At 39.8% G+C, this 20,300-nt stretch overlaps 19 non-coding genes across 19 annotated transcripts; all 19 read right to left on the minus strand.

Annotated features, from left to right (window-relative positions):
- Positions 1–434: 434 nt before the first annotated feature.
- Positions 435–733, minus strand: LOC148970287 (signal recognition particle RNA). The gene has a single exon (XR_016148829.1).
- Positions 734–1,355: 622 nt separating this feature from the next.
- Positions 1,356–1,654, minus strand: LOC148970288 (signal recognition particle RNA). Its single transcript, XR_016148941.1, has one exon.
- Positions 1,655–2,605: 951 nt separating this feature from the next.
- LOC148970289 (signal recognition particle RNA) lies at positions 2,606–2,904 on the minus strand. The gene has a single exon (XR_016148794.1).
- Positions 2,905–3,527: 623 nt separating this feature from the next.
- LOC148970290 (signal recognition particle RNA) lies at positions 3,528–3,826 on the minus strand. The gene has a single exon (XR_016148853.1).
- Positions 3,827–4,777: 951 nt separating this feature from the next.
- Positions 4,778–5,076, minus strand: LOC148970291 (signal recognition particle RNA). The gene has a single exon (XR_016148879.1).
- Positions 5,077–5,703: 627 nt separating this feature from the next.
- Positions 5,704–6,002, minus strand: LOC148970292 (signal recognition particle RNA). The gene has a single exon (XR_016148830.1).
- Positions 6,003–6,625: 623 nt separating this feature from the next.
- Positions 6,626–6,924, minus strand: LOC148970293 (signal recognition particle RNA). The gene has a single exon (XR_016148942.1).
- Positions 6,925–7,868: 944 nt separating this feature from the next.
- Positions 7,869–8,167, minus strand: LOC148970294 (signal recognition particle RNA). The gene has a single exon (XR_016148803.1).
- A 621-nt stretch (positions 8,168–8,788) lies between these two features.
- Positions 8,789–9,087, minus strand: LOC148970295 (signal recognition particle RNA). The gene has a single exon (XR_016149000.1).
- A 951-nt stretch (positions 9,088–10,038) lies between these two features.
- Positions 10,039–10,337, minus strand: LOC148970296 (signal recognition particle RNA). The gene has a single exon (XR_016148795.1).
- A 624-nt stretch (positions 10,338–10,961) lies between these two features.
- On the minus strand, positions 10,962–11,260 carry LOC148970297 (signal recognition particle RNA). Its single transcript, XR_016148854.1, has one exon.
- A 951-nt stretch (positions 11,261–12,211) lies between these two features.
- On the minus strand, positions 12,212–12,510 carry LOC148970298 (signal recognition particle RNA). Its single transcript, XR_016148880.1, has one exon.
- A 627-nt stretch (positions 12,511–13,137) lies between these two features.
- Positions 13,138–13,436, minus strand: LOC148970299 (signal recognition particle RNA). The gene has a single exon (XR_016148831.1).
- A 623-nt stretch (positions 13,437–14,059) lies between these two features.
- Positions 14,060–14,358, minus strand: LOC148970300 (signal recognition particle RNA). The gene has a single exon (XR_016148944.1).
- A 944-nt stretch (positions 14,359–15,302) lies between these two features.
- On the minus strand, positions 15,303–15,601 carry LOC148970301 (signal recognition particle RNA). The gene has a single exon (XR_016148804.1).
- Positions 15,602–16,223: 622 nt separating this feature from the next.
- On the minus strand, positions 16,224–16,522 carry LOC148970302 (signal recognition particle RNA). The gene has a single exon (XR_016149001.1).
- A 951-nt stretch (positions 16,523–17,473) lies between these two features.
- LOC148970303 (signal recognition particle RNA) lies at positions 17,474–17,772 on the minus strand. Its single transcript, XR_016148796.1, has one exon.
- A 623-nt stretch (positions 17,773–18,395) lies between these two features.
- Positions 18,396–18,694, minus strand: LOC148970304 (signal recognition particle RNA). Its single transcript, XR_016149002.1, has one exon.
- Positions 18,695–19,645: 951 nt separating this feature from the next.
- LOC148970305 (signal recognition particle RNA) lies at positions 19,646–19,944 on the minus strand. The gene has a single exon (XR_016148881.1).
- Between the last annotated feature and the right edge of the window lie 356 nt (positions 19,945–20,300).

Genomic DNA, 20,300 nt, shown 5'->3' on the forward strand with positions numbered 1-20,300 from the left:
TTTTGCACAATACATTTAGATTATAGCTATCTAACCACATGTAGGCCCTAGCCTGAGTTTTTTTTTTTTATTATTATCCACTAGCATATTTATCTTAATCTATTCTAATTGGTAACTTTAAAAATTAAATAAAGTGATCTTAGTTTAACAAATCAATCGTTTGCTTTATATATAGATTTTCAGCAGTTTGATCATTAAATATCTTTAATAGGCTATTTGTAAAATACGGACATCTAAACTACATTTGTGATACATTAAAAAATATAAGGCATTGGTGTAAATGTATCTAACAGGGAAGCCATATAGAAAAAATGTACTTTATTATAATAAATGAAGACTGGATTGGACAGTTTTATTTGGCCATTAAGGGCTTTATTTTATGTTCATTTGTTGTTGCTGTTATTTATTAGATTTCACAGAATAACTGTTCACACAAAAGAATGGGTCTCACTGTATCGCTCAGGCTGCACTGCAGAGTCTATTCACCGGCGCGATCCCACTACTGATCGACACGGGGACTTTGACCTGCTTCGTCTCCGACCTGGGCCGGTTCACCCCTCCTTAGGCGACCTGGTGGTCCCGGGCTCCCCCAGAAGCACCATATCGATACCGAACTTAGCACGGACACCCGATCGACATAGTCCACTGCAGTCCAGAACCCCTGAGCTCAAGCAATCCACCAGCCTCAGCCTCCCAGTAGCTTGGACTACAGGCGCGCGCCACTGCACCCGGCGAGAGCTGTGAGAATCAGCGCTGCTACTGAATCCAGTGGCTCACAGCGCCCTCTAGTGTATGAAAACAAAATACCAGGGAATGATTAGGCAGGATCCGATGAACTAAAGCATTTTACAATCTCTTTGGTAGCTATATTGTTAAAGGTAAGTAGTACATTGTCTTATTTATGCATTTTTTAATTGCTAAATTATTTTTGCACAATACATTTAAATTATAGCTATCTAACCACATGTAGGCCCTAGCCTGAGTTTTTTTTTTTTTATCCACTAGCATATTTATCTTAATCTATTCTAATTGGTAACTTTAAAAATTAAATAAAGTGATCTTAGTTTAACAAATCAATTGTTTGCTTTATATATAGATTTTCAGCAGTTTGATCATTAAATATCTTTAATAGGCTATTTGTAAAATACGGACATCTAAACTACATTTGTGATACATTAAAAAATATAAGGCATTGGTGTAAATGTATCTAACAGGGAAGCCATATAGAAAAAATGTACTTTATTATAATAAATGAAGACTGGATTGGACAGTTTTATTTGGCCATTAAGGGCTTTATTTTATGTTAATTTGTTGTTGCTGTTATTTATTAGATTTCACAGAATAACTGTTCAGACAAAAGAATGGGTCTCACTGTATCGCTCAGGCAGCACTGCAGTGTCTATTCACAGGCACGATCCCACTACTGATCGCCACGGGGATTTTGACCTGCTTCGTCTCCGACCTGGGCCGGTTCACCCCTCCTTAGGCGACCTGGTGGTCCCGGGCTCCCCCAGGAACACCATATCGATACCGAACTTAGCGCGGACACCCAATCGACATAGTCCACTGCAGTACAGAACCCCTGAGCTCAAGAGATCCACCAGCCTCAGCCTCCCAGTAGCTTGGACTACAGGCACGCGCCACTGCACCTGGCGAGAGCTGTGAGAATCAGCGCTGCTCCTGAATCCAGTGGCTCACAGCGCCCTCTAGTGTATGAAAACAAAATACCAGGGAATGATTAGGCAGGATCCGATGAACTAAAGCATTTTACAATCTCTTTGGTAGCTATATTGTTAAAGATAAGTAGTACATTGTCTTATTTATGCATTTTTTAATTGCTAAATTATTTTTGCACAACGCATTTAAATTATAGCTGTCCTACGCTATCTCACGACCAATTCGTACGAATTCGACGAATGATTAAAAAGTGGCTAATTCGTACTAATTCGTACAACCTCACTCATACGAATTCGTACGATTTGTCTAAACCCACGTGATGGTTAGGTTTAGGGGCGGGGTAAGGGTCAGGTCATTCGTACGAATTTATACGAATTGGCCAATTCGTAAAATATGTACGATTTAGCAAAATCATACTAATTCGTACGAGTGAGGTCGTAAGAATTCTTACGAATTACCCACTTTTCAATCTTTCCTCGAATTCGTACGATTGGTCGTGAGATCGGCTTGAGCTGTGTAACCACATATAGGCCCTAGCCTGAGTTTTTATTTTTTTGTATTTTTTTTTAGCAACTAGCCTATTTCTCTTAATCTATTCTAATTGGTAACTTTAAAAATAAAAAGAAGTGATCTTAGCTTAACAAATCAATCATTTGCTTTATCTATAGATTTTCAGCTATTTGATCATTAAATATGTATTATAGGCTATTTTTAAAATACGGACAACTAAATTACATTTGTGAGACATTACAAAAATATAAGGCATTGGTGTAAATGTATCTAACAGGGAAGCCATATAGAAAAAATTTACTTTATTATGATAAATGAAGACTGGATTGGAAAGTTTTATTTGGCCATTAGTGGCTTTATTTTGTGTTCATTTGTTGTTGCTGCTGTTTATTAGATTCCACAGAATAACTGTTCACACAAAAGACCGAGTCTCGCTGTATCGCTCAGGCTGCACTGCAGAGTCTATTCACAGGCGCGATCCCACTACTGATCGACACGGGGACTTTGACCTGCTTCGTCTCCGACCTGGGCCGGTTCACCCCTCCTTAGGCGACCTGGTGGTCCCGGGCTCCCCCAGAAGCACCATATCGATACCGAACTTAGCACGGACACCCGATCGACATAGTCCACTGCAGTCCAGAACCCCTGAGCTCAAGCAATCCAACAGCCTCAACCTCCCAGTAGCTTGGACTACAGGCGCGCGCCACTGCACCCGGCGAGAGCTGTGAGAATCAGCGCTGCTACTGAATCCAGTGGCTCACAGCGCCCTCTAGTGTATGAAAACAAAATACCAGGGAATGATTAGGCAGGATCCGATGAACTAAAGCATTTTACAATCTCTTTGGTAGCTATATTGTTAAAGGTAAGTAGTACATTGTCTTATTTATGCATTTTTAATTGCTAAATTATTTTTGCACAATACATTTAGATTATAGCTATCTAACCACATGTAGGCCCTAGCCTGAGTTTTTTTTTTTTTTTATCCACTAGCATATTTATCTTAATCTATTCTAATTGGTAACTTTAAAAATTAAATAAAGTGACCTTAGTTTAACAAATCAATCGTTTGCTTTATATATAGATTTTCAGCAGTTTGATCATTAAATATCTTTAATAGGCTATTTGTAAAATACGGACATCTAAACTACATTTGTGATACATTAAAAAATATAAGGCATTGGTGTAAATGTATCTAACAGGGAAGCCATATAGAAAAAATTTACTTTATTATAATAAATGAAGACTGGATTGGACAGTTTTATTTGGCCATTAAGGGCTTTATTTTATGTTCATTTGTTGTTGCTGTTATTTATTAGATTTCACAGAATAACTGTTCACACAAAAGAATGGGTCTCACTGTATCGCTCAGGCAGCACTGCAGTGTCTATTCCCAGGCACGATCCCACTACTGATCGACACGGGGACTTTGACCTGCTTCGTCTCCGACCTGGGCCGGTTCACCCCTCCTTAGGCGACCTGGTGGTCCCGGGCTCCCCCAGGAACACCATATCGATACCGAACTTAGCGCGGACACCCAATCGACATAGTCCACTGCAGTCCAGAACCCCCGAGCTCAAGAGATCCACCAGCCTCAGCCTCCCAGTAGCTTGGACTACAGGCACACGCCACTGCACCCGGCGAGAGCTGTGAGAATCAGCGCTGCTCCTGAATCCAGTGGCTCACAGCGCCCTCTAGTGTATGAAAACAAAATACCAGGGAATGATTAGGCAGGATCCGATGAACTAAAGCATTTTACAATCTCTTTTGTAGCTATATTGTTAAAGATAAGTAGTACATTGTCTTATTTATGCATTTTTTAATTGCTAAATTATTTTTGCACAACGCATTTAAATTATAGCTGTCCTACGCTATCTCACGACCAATTCGTATGAATTCGACGAATGATTAAAAAGTGGCTAATTCGTACTAATTCGTACAACCTCACTCATACGAATTCGTACGATTTGTCTAAACCCACGTGATGGTTAGGTTTAGGGGCGGGGTAAGGGTCAGGTCATTCGTACGAATTTATACGAATTGGCCAATTCGTAAAATATGTACGATTTAGCTAAATCGTACTAATTCGTACGAGTGAGGTCGTAAGAATTCTTACGAATTACCCACTTTTTAATCATTCCTCGAATTCGTACGATTGGTCGTGAGATCGGCTTGAGCTGTGTAACCACATATAGGCCCTAGCCTGAGTTTTTATTTTTTTGTATTTTTTTTTAGCAACTAGCCTATTTCTCTTAATCTATTCTAATTGGTAACTTTAAAAATAAAAAGAAGTGATCTTAGCTTAACAAATCAATCATTTGCTTTATCTATAGATTTTCAGCTATTTGATCATTAAATATGTATTATAGGCTATTTTTAAAATACGGACAACTAAATTACATTTGTGAGACATTACAAAAATATAAGGCATTGGTGTAAATGTATCTAACAGGGAAGCCATATAGAAAAAATTTACTTTATTATGATAAATGAAGACTGGATTGGAAAGTTTTATTTGGCCATTAGTGGCTTTATTTTGTGTTCATTTGTTGTTGCTGCTGTTTATTAGATTCCACAGAATAACTGTTCACACAAAAGACCGAGTCTCGCTGTATCGCTCAGGCTGCACTGCAGAGTCTATTCACAGGCGCGATCCCACTACTGATCGACACGGGGACTTTGACCTGCTTCGTCTCCGACCTGGGCCGGTTCACCCCTCCTTAGGCGACCTGGTGGTCCCGGGCTCCCCCAGAAGCACCATATCGATACCGAACTTAGCACGGACACCCGATCGACATAGTCCACTGCAGTCCAGAACACCTGAGCTCAAGCAATCCACCACCCTCAACCTCCCAGTAGCTTGGACTACAGGCGCGCGCCACTGCACCCGGCAAGAGCTGTGAGAATCAGCGCTGCTACTGAATCCAGTGGCTCACAGCGCCCTCTAGTGTATGAAAACAAAATACCAGGGAATGATTAGGCAGGATCCGATGAACTAAAGCATTTTACAATCTCTTTGGTAGCTATATTGTTAAAGGTAAGTAGTACATTGTCTTATTTATGCATTTTTTAATTGCTAAATTATTTTTGCACAATACATTTAGATTATAGCTATCTAACCACATGTAGGCCCTAGCCTGAGTTTTTTTTTTTTATTATTATCCACTAGCATATTTATCTTAATCTATTCTAATTGGTAACTTTAAAAATTAAATAAAGTGATCTTAGTTTAACAAATCAATCGTTTGCTTTATATATAGATTTTCAGCAGTTTGATCATTAAATATCTTTAATAGGCTATTTGTAAAATACGGACATCTAAACTACATTTGTGATACATTAAAAAATATAAGGCATTGGTGTAAATGTATCTAACAGGGAAGCCATATAGAAAAAATGTACTTTATTATAATAAATGAAGACTGGATTGGACAGTTTTATTTGGCCATTAAGGGCTTTATTTTATGTTCATTTGTTGTTGCTGTTATTTATTAGATTTCACAGAATAACTGTTCACACAAAAGAATGGGTCTCACTGTATCGCTCAGGCTGCACTGCAGAGTCTATTCACCGGCGCGATCCCACTACTGATCGACACGGGGACTTTGACCTGCTTCGTCTCCGACCTGGGCCGGTTCACCCCTCCTTAGGCGACCTGGTGGTCCCGGGCTCCCCCAGAAGCACCATATCGATACCGAACTTAGCACGGACACCCGATCGACATAGTCCACTGCAGTCCAGAACCCCTGAGCTCAAGCAATCCACCAGCCTCAGCCTCCCAGTAGCTTGGACTACAGGCGCGCGCCACTGCACCCGGCGAGAGCTGTGAGAATCAGCGCTGCTACTGAATCCAGTGGCTCACAGCGCCCTCTAGTGTATGAAAACAAAATACCAGGGAATGATTAGGCAGGATCCGATGAACTAAAGCATTTTACAATCTCTTTGGTAGCTATATTGTTAAAGGTAAGTAGTACATTGTCTTATTTATGCATTTTTTAATTGCTAAATTATTTTTGCACAATACATTTAAATTATAGCTATCTAACCACATGTAGGCCCTAGCCTGAGTTTTTTTTTTTTTTATCCACTAGCATATTTATCTTAATCTATTCTAATTGGTAACTTTAAAAATTAAATAAAGTGATCTTAGTTTAACAAATCAATTGTTTGCTTTATATATAGATTTTCAGCAGTTTGATCATTAAATATCTTTAATAGGCTATTTGTAAAATACGGACATCTAAACTACATTTGTGATACATTAAAAAATATAAGGCATTGGTGTAAATGTATCTAACAGGGAAGCCATATAGAAAAAATGTACTTTATTATAATAAATGAAGACTGGATTGGACAGTTTTATTTGGCCATTAAGGGCTTTATTTTATGTTAATTTGTTGTTGCTGTTATTTATTAGATTTCACAGAATAACTGTTCAGACAAAAGAATGGGTCTCACTGTATCGCTCAGGCAGCACTGCAGTGTCTATTCACAGGCACGATCCCACTACTGATCGCCACGGGGATTTTGACCTGCTTCGTCTCCGACCTGGGCCGGTTCACCCCTCCTTAGGCGACCTGGTGGTCCCGGGCTCCCCCAGGAACACCATATCGATACCGAACTTAGCGCGGACACCCAATCGACATAGTCCACTGCAGTACAGAACCCCTGAGCTCAAGAGATCCACCAGCCTCAGCCTCCCAGTAGCTTGGACTACAGGCACGCGCCACTGCACCTGGCGAGAGCTGTGAGAATCAGCGCTGCTCCTGAATCCAGTGGCTCACAGCGCCCTCTAGTGTATGAAAACAAAATACCAGGGAATGATTAGGCAGGATCCGATGAACTAAAGCATTTTACAATCTCTTTGGTAGCTATATTGTTAAAGATAAGTAGTACATTGTCTTATTTATGCATTTTTTAATTGCTAAATTATTTTTGCACAACGTATTTAAATTATAGCTGTCCTACGCTATCTCACGGCCAATTCGTACGAATTCGACGAATGATTAAAAAGTGGCTAATTCGTACTAATTCGTACAACCTCACTCATACGAATTCGTACGATTTGTCTAAACCCACGTGATGGTTAGGTTTAGGGGCGGGGTAAGGGTCAGGTCATTCGTACGAATTCATACGAATTGGCCAATTCGTAAAATATGTACGATTTAGCAAAATCGTACTAATTCGTACGAGTGAGGTCGTAAGAATTCTTACGAATTACCCACTTTTTAATCATTCCTCGAATTCGTACGATTGGTCGTGAGATCGGCTTGAGCTGTCTAACCACATATAGGCCCTAGCCTGAGTTTTATTTTTTTGTATTTTTTTTTAGCAACTAGCCTATTTCTCTTAATCTATTCTAATTGGTAACTTTAAAAATAAAATGAAGTGATCTTACCTTAACAAATCAATCATTTGCTTTATCTATAGATTTTCAGCTGTTTGATCATTAAATATGTATTATAGGCTATTTTTAAAATACGGACAACTAAATTGTGAGACATTACAAAAATATAAGGCATTGGTGTAAATGTATCTAACAGGGAAGCCATATAGAAAAAAATTACTTTATTATGATAAATGAAGACTGGATTGGAAAGTTTTATTTGGCCATTAGTGGCTTTATTTTGTGTTCATTTGTTGTTGCTGCTGTTTATTAGATTCCACGGAATAACTGTTCACACAAAAGACCGAGTCTCGCTGTATCGCTCAGGCTGCACTGCAGAGTCTATTCACAGGCGCGATCCCACTACTGATCGACACGGGGACTTTGACCTGCTTCGTCTCCGACCTGGGCCGGTTCACCCCTCCTTAGGCGACCTGGTGGTCCCGGGCTCCCCCAGAAGCACTATATCGATACCGAACTTAGCACGGACACCCGATCGACATAGTCCACTGCAGTCCAGAACCCCTGAGCTCAAGCAATCCACCAGCCTCAGCCTCCCAGTAGCTTGGACTACAGGCGCGCGCCACTGCACCCGGCGAGAGCTGTGAGAATCAGTGCTGCTACTGAATCCAGTGGCTCACAGCGCCCTCTAGTGTATGAAAACAAAATACCAGGGAATGATTAGGCAGGATCCGATGAACTAAAGCATTTTACAATCTCTTTGGTAGCTATATTGTTAAAGGTAAGTAGTACATTGTCTTATTTATGCATTTTTTAATTGCTAAATTATTTTTGCACAATACATTTAAATTATAGCTATCTAACCACATGTAGGCCCTAGCCTGAGTTTTTTTTTTTTATCCACTAGCATATTTATCTTAATCTATTCTAATTGGTAACTTTAAAAATTAAATAAAGTGATCTTAGTTTAACAAATCAATCGTTTGCTTTATATATAGATTTTCAGCAGTTTGATCATTAAATTTCTTTAATAGGCTATTTGTAAAATACGGACATCTAAACTACATTTGTGATACATTAAAAAATATAAGGCATTGGTGTAAATGTATCTAACAGGGAAGCCATATAGAAAAAATGTACTTTATTATAATAAATGAAGACTGGATTGGACAGTTTTATTTGGCCATTAAGGGCTTTATTTTATGTTCATTTGTTGTTGCTGTTATTTATTAGATTTCACAGAATAACTGTTCACACAAAAGAATGGGTCTCACTGTATCGCTCAGGCAGCACTGCAGTGTCTATTCACAGGCACGATCCCACTACTGATCGCCACGGGGATTTTGACCTGCTTCATCTCCGACCTGGGCCGGTTCACCCCTCCTTAGGCGACCTGGTGGTCCCGGGCTCCCCCAGGAACACCATATCGATACCGAACTTAGCGCGGACACCCAATCGACATAGTCCACTGCAGTCCAGAACCCCTGAGCTCAAGAGATCCACCAGCCTCAGCCTCCCAGTAGCTTGGACTACAGGCACGCGCCACTGCACCTGGCGAGAGCTGTGAGAATCAGCGCTGCTCCTGAATCCAGAGGCTCACAGCGCCCTCTAGTGTATGAAAACAAAATACCAGGGAATGATTAGGCAGGATCCGATGAACTAAAGCATTTTACAATCTCTTTGGTAGCTATATTGTTAAAGATAAGTAGTACATTGTCTTATTTATGCATTTTTTAATTGCTAAATTATTTTTGCACAACGCATTTAAATTATAGCTGTCCTACGCTATCTCACGACCAATTCGTACGAATTCGACGAATGATTAAAAAGTGGCTAATTCGTACTAATTCGTACAACCTCACTCATACGAATTCGTACGATTTGTCTAAACCCACGTGATGGTTAGGTTTAGGGGCGGGGTAAGGGTCAGGTCATTCGTACGAATTTATACGAATTGGCCAATTCGTAAAATATGTACGATTTAGCAAAATCATACTAATTCGTACGAGTGAGGTCGTAAGAATTCTTACGAATTACCCACTTTTCAATCTTTCCTCGAATTCGTACGATTGGTCGTGAGATCGGCTTGAGCTGTGTAACCACATATAGGCCCTAGCCTGAGTTTTTATTTTTTTGTATTTTTTTTTAGCAACTAGCCTATTTCTCTTAATCTATTCTAATTGGTAACTTTAAAAATAAAAAGAAGTGATCTTAGCTTAACAAATCAATCATTTGCTTTATCTATAGATTTTCAGCTATTTGATCATTAAATATGTATTATAGGCTATTTTTAAAATACGGACAACTAAATTACATTTGTGAGACATTACAAAAATATAAGGCATTGGTGTAAATGTATCTAACAGGGAAGCCATATAGAAAAAATTTACTTTATTATGATAAATGAAGACTGGATTGGAAAGTTTTATTTGGCCATTAGTGGCTTTATTTTGTGTTCATTTGTTGTTGCTGCTGTTTATTAGATTCCACAGAATAACTGTTCACACAAAAGACCGAGTCTCGCTGTATCGCTCAGGCTGCACTGCAGAGTCTATTCACAGGCGCGATCCCACTACTGATCGACACGGGGACTTTGACCTGCTTCGTCTCCGACCTGGGCCGGTTCACCCCTCCTTAGGCGACCTGGTGGTCCCGGGCTCCCCCAGAAGCACCATATCGATACCGAACTTAGCACGGACACCCGATCGACATAGTCCACTGCAGTCCAGAACCCCTGAGCTCAAGCAATCCAACAGCCTCAACCTCCCAGTAGCTTGGACTACAGGCGCGCGCCACTGCACCCGGCGAGAGCTGTGAGAATCAGCGCTGCTACTGAATCCAGTGGCTCACAGCGCCCTCTAGTGTATGAAAACAAAATACCAGGGAATGATTAGGCAGGATCCGATGAACTAAAGCATTTTACAATCTCTTTGGTAGCTATATTGTTAAAGGTAAGTAGTACATTGTCTTATTTATGCATTTTTAATTGCTAAATTATTTTTGCACAATACATTTAGATTATAGCTATCTAACCACATGTAGGCCCTAGCCTGAGTTTTTTTTTTTTTTTTATCCACTAGCATATTTATCTTAATCTATTCTAATTGGTAACTTTAAAAATTAAATAAAGTGACCTTAGTTTAACAAATCAATCGTTTGCTTTATATATAGATTTTCAGCAGTTTGATCATTAAATATCTTTAATAGGCTATTTGTAAAATACGGACATCTAAACTACATTTGTGATACATTAAAAAATATAAGGCATTGGTGTAAATGTATCTAACAGGGAAGCCATATAGAAAAAATGTACTTTATTATAATAAATGAAGACTGGATTGGACAGTTTTATTTGGCCATTAAGGGCTTTATTTTATGTTCATTTGTTGTTGCTGTTATTTATTAGATTTCACAGAATAACTGTTCACACAAAAGAATGGGTCTCACTGTATCGCTCAGGCAGCACTGCAGTGTCTATTCCCAGGCACGATCCCACTACTGATCGACACGGGGACTTTGACCTGCTTCGTCTCCGACCTGGGCCGGTTCACCCCTCCTTAGGCGACCTGGTGGTCCCGGGCTCCCCCAGGAACACCATATCGATACCGAACTTAGCGCGGACACCCAATCGACATAGTCCACTGCAGTCCAGAACCCCCGAGCTCAAGAGATCCACCAGCCTCAGCCTCCCAGTAGCTTGGACTACAGGCACACGCCACTGCACCCGGCGAGAGCTGTGAGAATCAGCGCTGCTCCTGAATCCAGTGGCTCACAGCGCCCTCTAGTGTATGAAAACAAAATACCAGGGAATGATTAGGCAGGATCCGATGAACTAAAGCATTTTACAATCTCTTTTGTAGCTATATTGTTAAAGATAAGTAGTACATTGTCTTATTTATGCATTTTTTAATTGCTAAATTATTTTTGCACAACGCATTTAAATTATAGCTGTCCTACGCTATCTCACGACCAATTCGTATGAATTCGACGAATGATTAAAAAGTGGCTAATTCGTACTAATTCGTACAACCTCACTCATACGAATTCGTACGATTTGTCTAAACCCACGTGATGGTTAGGTTTAGGGGCGGGGTAAGGGTCAGGTCATTCGTACGAATTTATACGAATTGGCCAATTCGTAAAATATGTACGATTTAGCTAAATCGTACTAATTCGTACGAGTGAGGTCGTAAGAATTCTTACGAATTACCCACTTTTTAATCATTCCTCGAATTCGTACGATTGGTCGTGAGATCGGCTTGAGCTGTCTAACCACATATAGGCCCTAGCCTGAGTTTTTATTTTTTTGTATTTTTTTTTAGCAACTAGCCTATTTCTCTTAATCTATTCTAATTGGTAACTTTAAAAATAAAAAGAAGTGATCTTAGCTTAACAAATCAATCATTTGCTTTATCTATAGATTTTCAGCTATTTGATCATTAAATATGTATTATAGGCTATTTTTAAAATACGGACAACTAAATTACATTTGTGAGACATTACAAAAATATAAGGCATTGGTGTAAATGTATCTAACAGGGAAGCCATATAGAAAAAATTTACTTTATTATGATAAATGAAGACTGGATTGGAAAGTTTTATTTGGCCATTAGTGGCTTTATTTTGTGTTCATTTGTTGTTGCTGCTGTTTATTAGATTCCACAGAATAACTGTTCACACAAAAGACCGAGTCTCGCTGTATCGCTCAGGCTGCACTGCAGAGTCTATTCACAGGCGCGATCCCACTACTGATCGACACGGGGACTTTGACCTGCTTCGTCTCCGACCTGGGCCGGTTCACCCCTCCTTAGGCGACCTGGTGGTCCCGGGCTCCCCCAGAAGCACCATATCGATACCGAACTTAGCACGGACACCCGATCGACATAGTCCACTGCAGTCCAGAACACCTGAGCTCAAGCAATCCACCACCCTCAACCTCCCAGTAGCTTGGACTACAGGCGCGCGCCACTGCACCCGGCAAGAGCTGTGAGAATCAGCGCTGCTACTGAATCCAGTGGCTCACAGCGCCCTCTAGTGTATGAAAACAAAATACCAGGGAATGATTAGGCAGGATCCGATGAACTAAAGCATTTTACAATCTCTTTGGTAGCTATATTGTTAAAGGTAAGTAGTACATTGTCTTATTTATGCATTTTTTAATTGCTAAATTATTTTTGCACAATACATTTAGATTATAGCTATCTAACCACATGTAGGCCCTAGCCTGAGTTTTTTTTTTTTATTATTATCCACTAGCATATTTATCTTAATCTATTCTAATTGGTAACTTTAAAAATTAAATAAAGTGATCTTAGTTTAACAAATCAATCGTTTGCTTTATATATAGATTTTCAGCAGTTTGATCATTAAATATCTTTAATAGGCTATTTGTAAAATACGGACATCTAAACTACATTTGTGATACATTAAAAAATATAAGGCATTGGTGTAAATGTATCTAACAGGGAAGCCATATAGAAAAAATGTACTTTATTATAATAAATGAAGACTGGATTGGACAGTTTTATTTGGCCATTAAGGGCTTTATTTTATGTTCATTTGTTGTTGCTGTTATTTATTAGATTTCACAGAATAACTGTTCACACAAAAGAATGGGTCTCACTGTATCGCTCAGGCTGCACTGCAGAGTCTATTCACCGGCGCGATCCCACTACTGATCGACACGGGGACTTTGACCTGCTTCGTCTCCGACCTGGGCCGGTTCACCCCTCCTTAGGCGACCTGGTGGTCCCGGGCTCCCCCAGAAGCACCATATCGATACCGAACTTAGCACGGACACCCGATCGACATAGTCCACTGCAGTCCAGAACCCCTGAGCTCAAGCAATCCACCAGCCTCAGCCTCCCAGTAGCTTGGACTACAGGCGCGCGCCACTGCACCCGGCGAGAGCTGTGAGAATCAGCGCTGCTACTGAATCCAGTGGCTCACAGCGCCCTCTAGTGTATGAAAACAAAATACCAGGGAATGATTAGGCAGGATCCGATGAACTAAAGCATTTTACAATCTCTTTGGTAGCTATATTGTTAAAGGTAAGTAGTACATTGTCTTATTTATGCATTTTTTAATTGCTAAATTATTTTTGCACAATACATTTAAATTATAGCTATCTAACCACATGTAGGCCCTAGCCTGAGTTTTTTTTTTTTTTATCCACTAGCATATTTATCTTAATCTATTCTAATTGGTAACTTTAAAAATTAAATAAAGTGATCTTAGTTTAACAAATCAATTGTTTGCTTTATATATAGATTTTCAGCAGTTTGATCATTAAATATCTTTAATAGGCTATTTGTAAAATACGGACATCTAAACTACATTTGTGATACATTAAAAAATATAAGGCATTGGTGTAAATGTATCTAACAGGGAAGCCATATAGAAAAAATGTACTTTATTATAATAAATGAAGACTGGATTGGACAGTTTTATTTGGCCATTAAGGGCTTTATTTTATGTTAATTTGTTGTTGCTGTTATTTATTAGATTTCACAGAATAACTGTTCAGACAAAAGAATGGGTCTCACTGTATCGCTCAGGCAGCACTGCAGTGTCTATTCACAGGCACGATCCCACTACTGATCGCCACGGGGATTTTGACCTGCTTCGTCTCCGACCTGGGCCGGTTCACCCCTCCTTAGGCGACCTGGTGGTCCCGGGCTCCCCCAGGAACACCATATCGATACCGAACTTAGCGCGGACACCCAATCGACATAGTCCACTGCAGTACAGAACCCCTGAGCTCAAGAGATCCACCAGCCTCAGCCTCCCAGTAGCTTGGACTACAGGCACGCGCCACTGCACCTGGCGAGAGCTGTGAGAATCAGCGCTGCTCCTGAATCCAGTGGCTCACAGCGCCCTCTAGTGTATGAAAACAAAATACCAGGGAATGATTAGGCAGGATCCGATGAACTAAAGCATTTTACAATCTCTTTGGTAGCTATATTGTTAAAGATAAGTAGTACATTGTCTTATTTATGCATTTTTTAATTGCTAAATTATTTTTGCACAACGTATTTAAATTATAGCTGTCCTACGCTATCTCACGGCCAATTCGTACGAATTCGACGAATGATTAAAAAGTGGCTAATTCGTACTAATTCGTACAACCTCACTCATACGAATTCGTACGATTTGTCTAAACCCACGTGATGGTTAGGTTTAGGGGCGGGGTAAGGGTCAGGTCATTCGTACGAATTCATACGAATTGGCCAATTCGTAAAATATGTACGATTTAGCAAAATCGTACTAATTCGTACGAGTGAGGTCGTAAGAATTCTTACGAATTACCCACTTTTTAATCATTCCTCGAATTCGTACGATTGGTCGTGAGATCGGCTTGAGCTGTCTAACCACATATAGGCCCTAGCCTGAGTTTTATTTTTTTGTATTTTTTTTTAGCAACTAGCCTATTTCTCTTAATCTATTCTAATTGGTAACTTTAAAAATAAAATGAAGTGATCTTACCTTAACAAATCAATCATTTGCTTTATCTATAGATTTTCAGCTGTTTGATCATTAAATATGTATTATAGGCTATTTTTAAAATACGGACAACTAAATTGTGAGACATTACAAAAATATAAGGCATTGGTGTAAATGTATCTAACAGGGAAGCCATATAGAAAAAAATTACTTTATTATGATAAATGAAGACTGGATTGGAAAGTTTTATTTGGCCATTAGTGGCTTTATTTTGTGTTCATTTGTTGTTGCTGCTGTTTATTAGATTCCACGGAATAACTGTTCACACAAAAGACCGAGTCTCGCTGTATCGCTCAGGCTGCACTGCAGAGTCTATTCACAGGCGCGATCCCACTACTGATCGACACGGGGACTTTGACCTGCTTCGTCTCCGACCTGGGCCGGTTCACCCCTCCTTAGGCGACCTGGTGGTCCCGGGCTCCCCCAGAAGCACTATATCGATACCGAACTTAGCACGGACACCCGATCGACATAGTCCACTGCAGTCCAGAACCCCTGAGCTCAAGCAATCCACCAGCCTCAGCCTCCCAGTAGCTTGGACTACAGGCGCGCGCCACTGCACCCGGCGAGAGCTGTGAGAATCAGTGCTGCTACTGAATCCAGTGGCTCACAGCGCCCTCTAGTGTATGAAAACAAAATACCAGGGAATGATTAGGCAGGATCCGATGAACTAAAGCATTTTACAATCTCTTTGGTAGCTATATTGTTAAAGGTAAGTAGTACATTGTCTTATTTATGCATTTTTTAATTGCTAAATTATTTTTGCACAATACATTTAAATTATAGCTATCTAACCACATGTAGGCCCTAGCCTGAGTTTTTTTTTTTTTATCCACTAGCATATTTATCTTAATCTATTCTAATTGGTAACTTTAAAAATTAAATAAAGTGATCTTAGTTTAACAAATCAATCGTTTGCTTTATATATAGATTTTCAGCAGTTTGATCATTAAATTTCTTTAATAGGCTATTTGTAAAATACGGACATCTAAACTACATTTGTGATACATTAAAAAATATAAGGCATTGGTGTAAATGTATCTAACAGGGAAGCCATATAGAAAAAATGTACTTTATTATAATAAATGAAGACTGGATTGGACAGTTTTATTTGGCCATTAAGGGCTTTATTTTATGTTCATTTGTTGTTGCTGTTATTTATTAGATTTCACAGAATAACTGTTCACACAAAAGAATGGGTCTCACTGTATCGCTCAGGCAGCACTGCAGTGTCTATTCACAGGCACGATCCCACTACTGATCGCCACGGGGATTTTGACCTGCTTCATCTCCGACCTGGGCCGGTTCACCCCTCCTTAGGCGACCTGGTGGTCCCGGGCTCCCCCAGGAACACCATATCGATACCGAACTTAGCGCGGACACCCAATCGACATAGTCCACTGCAGTCCAGAACCCCTGAGCTCAAGAGATCCACCAGCCTCAGCCTCCCAGTAGCTTGGACTACAGGCACGCGCCACTGCACCTGGCGAGAGCTGTGAGAATCAGCGCTGCTCCTGAATCCAGAGGCTCACAGCGCCCTCTAGTGTATGAAAACAAAATACCAGGGAATGATTAGGCAGGATCCGATGAACTAAAGCATTTTACAATCTCTTTGGTAGCTATATTGTTAAAGATAAGTAGTACATTGTCTTATTTATGCATTTTTTAATTGCTAAATTATTTTTGCACAACGCATTTAAATTATAGCTGTCCTACGCTATCTCACGACCAATTCGTACGAATTCGACGAATGATTAAAAAGTGGCTAATTCGTACTAATTCGTACAACCTCACTCATACGAATTCGTACGATTTGTCTAAACCCACGTGATGGTTAGGTTTAGGGGCGGGGTAAGGGTCAGGTCATTCGTACGAATTTATACGAATTGGCCAATTCGTAAAATATGTACGATTTAGCAAAATCATACTAATTCGTACGAGTGAGGTCGTAAGAATTCTTACGAATTACCCACTTTTCAATCTTTCCTCGAATTCGTACGATTGGTCGTGAGATCGGCTTGAGCTGTGTAACCACATATAGGCCCTAGCCTGAGTTTTTATTTTTTTGTATTTTTTTTTAGCAACTAGCCTATTTCTCTTAATCTATTCTAATTGGTAACTTTAAAAATAAAAAGAAGTGATCTTAGCTTAACAAATCAATCATTTGCTTTATCTATAGATTTTCAGCTATTTGATCATTAAATATGTATTATAGGCTATTTTTAAAATACGGACAACTAAATTACATTTGTGAGACATTACAAAAATATAAGGCATTGGTGTAAATGTATCTAACAGGGAAGCCATATAGAAAAAATTTACTTTATTATGATAAATGAAGACTGGATTGGAAAGTTTTATTTGGCCATTAGTGGCTTTATTTTGTGTTCATTTGTTGTTGCTGCTGTTTATTAGATTCCACAGAATAACTGTTCACACAAAAGACCGAGTCTCGCTGTATCGCTCAGGCTGCACTGCAGAGTCTATTCACAGGCGCGATCCCACTACTGATCGACACGGGGACTTTGACCTGCTTCGTCTCCGACCTGGGCCGGTTCACCCCTCCTTAGGCGACCTGGTGGTCCCGGGCTCCCCCAGAAGCACCATATCGATACCGAACTTAGCACGGACACCCGATCGACATAGTCCACTGCAGTCCAGAACCCCTGAGCTCAAGCAATCCAACAGCCTCAACCTCCCAGTAGCTTGGACTACAGGCGCGCGCCACTGCACCCGGCGAGAGCTGTGAGAATCAGCGCTGCTACTGAATCCAGTGGCTCACAGCGCCCTCTAGTGTATGAAAACAAAATACCAGGGAATGATTAGGCAGGATCCGATGAACTAAAGCATTTTACAATCTCTTTGGTAGCTATATTGTTAAAGGTAAGTAGTACATTGTCTTATTTATGCATTTTTAATTGCTAAATTATTTTTGCACAATACATTTAGATTATAGCTATCTAACCACATGTAGGCCCTAGCCTGAGTTTTTTTTTTTTTTTATCCACTAGCATATTTATCTTAATCTATTCTAATTGGTAACTTTAAAAATTAAATAAAGTGACCTTAGTTTAACAAATCAATCGTTTGCTTTATATATAGATTTTCAGCAGTTTGATCATTAAATATCTTTAATAGGCTATTTGTAAAATACGGACATCTAAACTACATTTGTGATACATTAAAAAATATAAGGCATTGGTGTAAATGTATCTAACAGGGAAGCCATATAGAAAAAATGTACTTTATTATAATAAATGAAGACTGGATTGGACAGTTTTATTTGGCCATTAAGGGCTTTATTTTATGTTCATTTGTTGTTGCTGTTATTTATTAGATTTCACAGAATAACTGTTCACACAAAAGAATGGGTCTCACTGTATCGCTCAGGCAGCACTGCAGTGTCTATTCACAGGCACGATCCCACTACTGATCGCCACGGGGATTTTGACCTGCTTCATCTCCGACCTGGGCCGGTTCACCCCTCCTTAGGCGACCTGGTGGTCCCGGGCTCCCCCAGGAACACCATATCGATACCGAACTTAGCGCGGACACCCAATCGACATAGTCCACTGCAGTCCAGAACCCCTGAGCTCAAGAGATCCACCAGCCTCAGCCTCCCAGTAGCTTGGACTACAGGCACGCGCCACTGCACCTGGCGAGAGCTGTGAGAATCAGCGCTGCTCCTGAATCCAGAGGCTCACAGCGCCCTCTAGTGTATGAAAACAAAATACCAGGGAATGATTAGGCAGGATCCGATGAACTAAAGCATTTTACAATCTCTTTGGTAGCTATATTGTTAAAGATAAGTAGTACATTGTCTTATTTATGCATTTTTTAATTGCTAAATTATTTTTGCACAACGCATTTAAATTATAGCTGTCCTACGCTATCTCACGACCAATTCGTACGAATTCGACGAATGATTAAAAAGTGGCTAATTCGTACTAATTCGTACAACCTCACTCATACGAATTCGTACGATTTGTCTAAACCCACGTGATGGTTAGGTTTAGGGGCGGGGTAAGGGTCAGGTCATTCGTACGAATTTATACGAATTGGCCAATTCGTAAAATATGTACGATTTAGCTAAATCGTACTAATTCGTACGAGTGAGGTCGTAAGAATTCTTACGAATTACCCACTTTTTAATCATTCCTCGAATTCGTACGATTGGTCGTGAGATCGGCTTGAGCTGTGTAACCACATATAGGCCCTAGCCTGAGTTTTTATTTTTTTGTATTTTTTTTTAGCAACTAGCCTATTTCTCTTAATCTATTCTAATTGGTAACTTTAAAAATAAAAAGAAGTGATCTTAGCTTAACAAATCAATCATTTGCTTTATCTATAGATTTTCAGCTATTTGATCATTAAATATGTATTATAGGCTATTTTTAAAATACGGACAACTAAATTACATTTGTGAGACATTACAAAAATATAAGGCATTGGTGTAAATGTATCTAACAGGGAAGCCATATAGAAAAAATTTACTTTATTATGATAAATGAAGACTGGATTGGAAAGTTTTATTTGGCCATTAGTGGCTTTATTTTGTGTTCATTTGTTGTTGCTGCTGTTTATTAGATTCCACAGAATAACTGTTCACACAAAAGACCGAGTCTCGCTGTATCGCTCAGGCTGCACTGCAGAGTCTATTCACAGGCGCGATCCCACTACTGATCGACACGGGGACTTTGACCTGCTTCGTCTCCGACCTGGGCCGGTTCACCCCTCCTTAGGCGACCTGGTGGTCCCGGGCTCCCCCAGAAGCACCATATCGATACCGAACTTAGCACGGACACCCGATCGACATAGTCCACTGCAGTCCAGAACACCTGAGCTCAAGCAATCCACCACCCTCAACCTCCCAGTAGCTTGGACTACAGGCGCGCGCCACTGCACCCGGCAAGAGCTGTGAGAATCAGCGCTGCTACTGAATCCAGTGGCTCACAGCGCCCTCTAGTGTATGAAAACAAAATACCAGGGAATGATTAGGCAGGATCCGATGAACTAAAGCATTTTACAATCTCTTTGGTAGCTATATTGTTAAAGGTAAGTAGTACATTGTCTTATTTATGCATTTTTTAATTGCTAAATTATTTTTGCACAATACATTTAGATTATAGCTATCTAACCACATGTAGGCCCTAGCCTGAGTTTTTTTTTTTTATTATTATCCACTAGCATATTTATCTTAATCTATTCTAATTGGTAACTTTAAAAATTAAATAAAGTGATCTTAGTTTAACAAATCAATTGTTTG

Source organism: Pimephales promelas, chromosome 21, assembly GCF_988280905.1.
Source record: "Pimephales promelas chromosome 21, fPimPro1.hap1.1, whole genome shotgun sequence".
NCBI classification, from domain to species: Eukaryota; Metazoa; Chordata; class Actinopteri; order Cypriniformes; family Leuciscidae; genus Pimephales; species Pimephales promelas.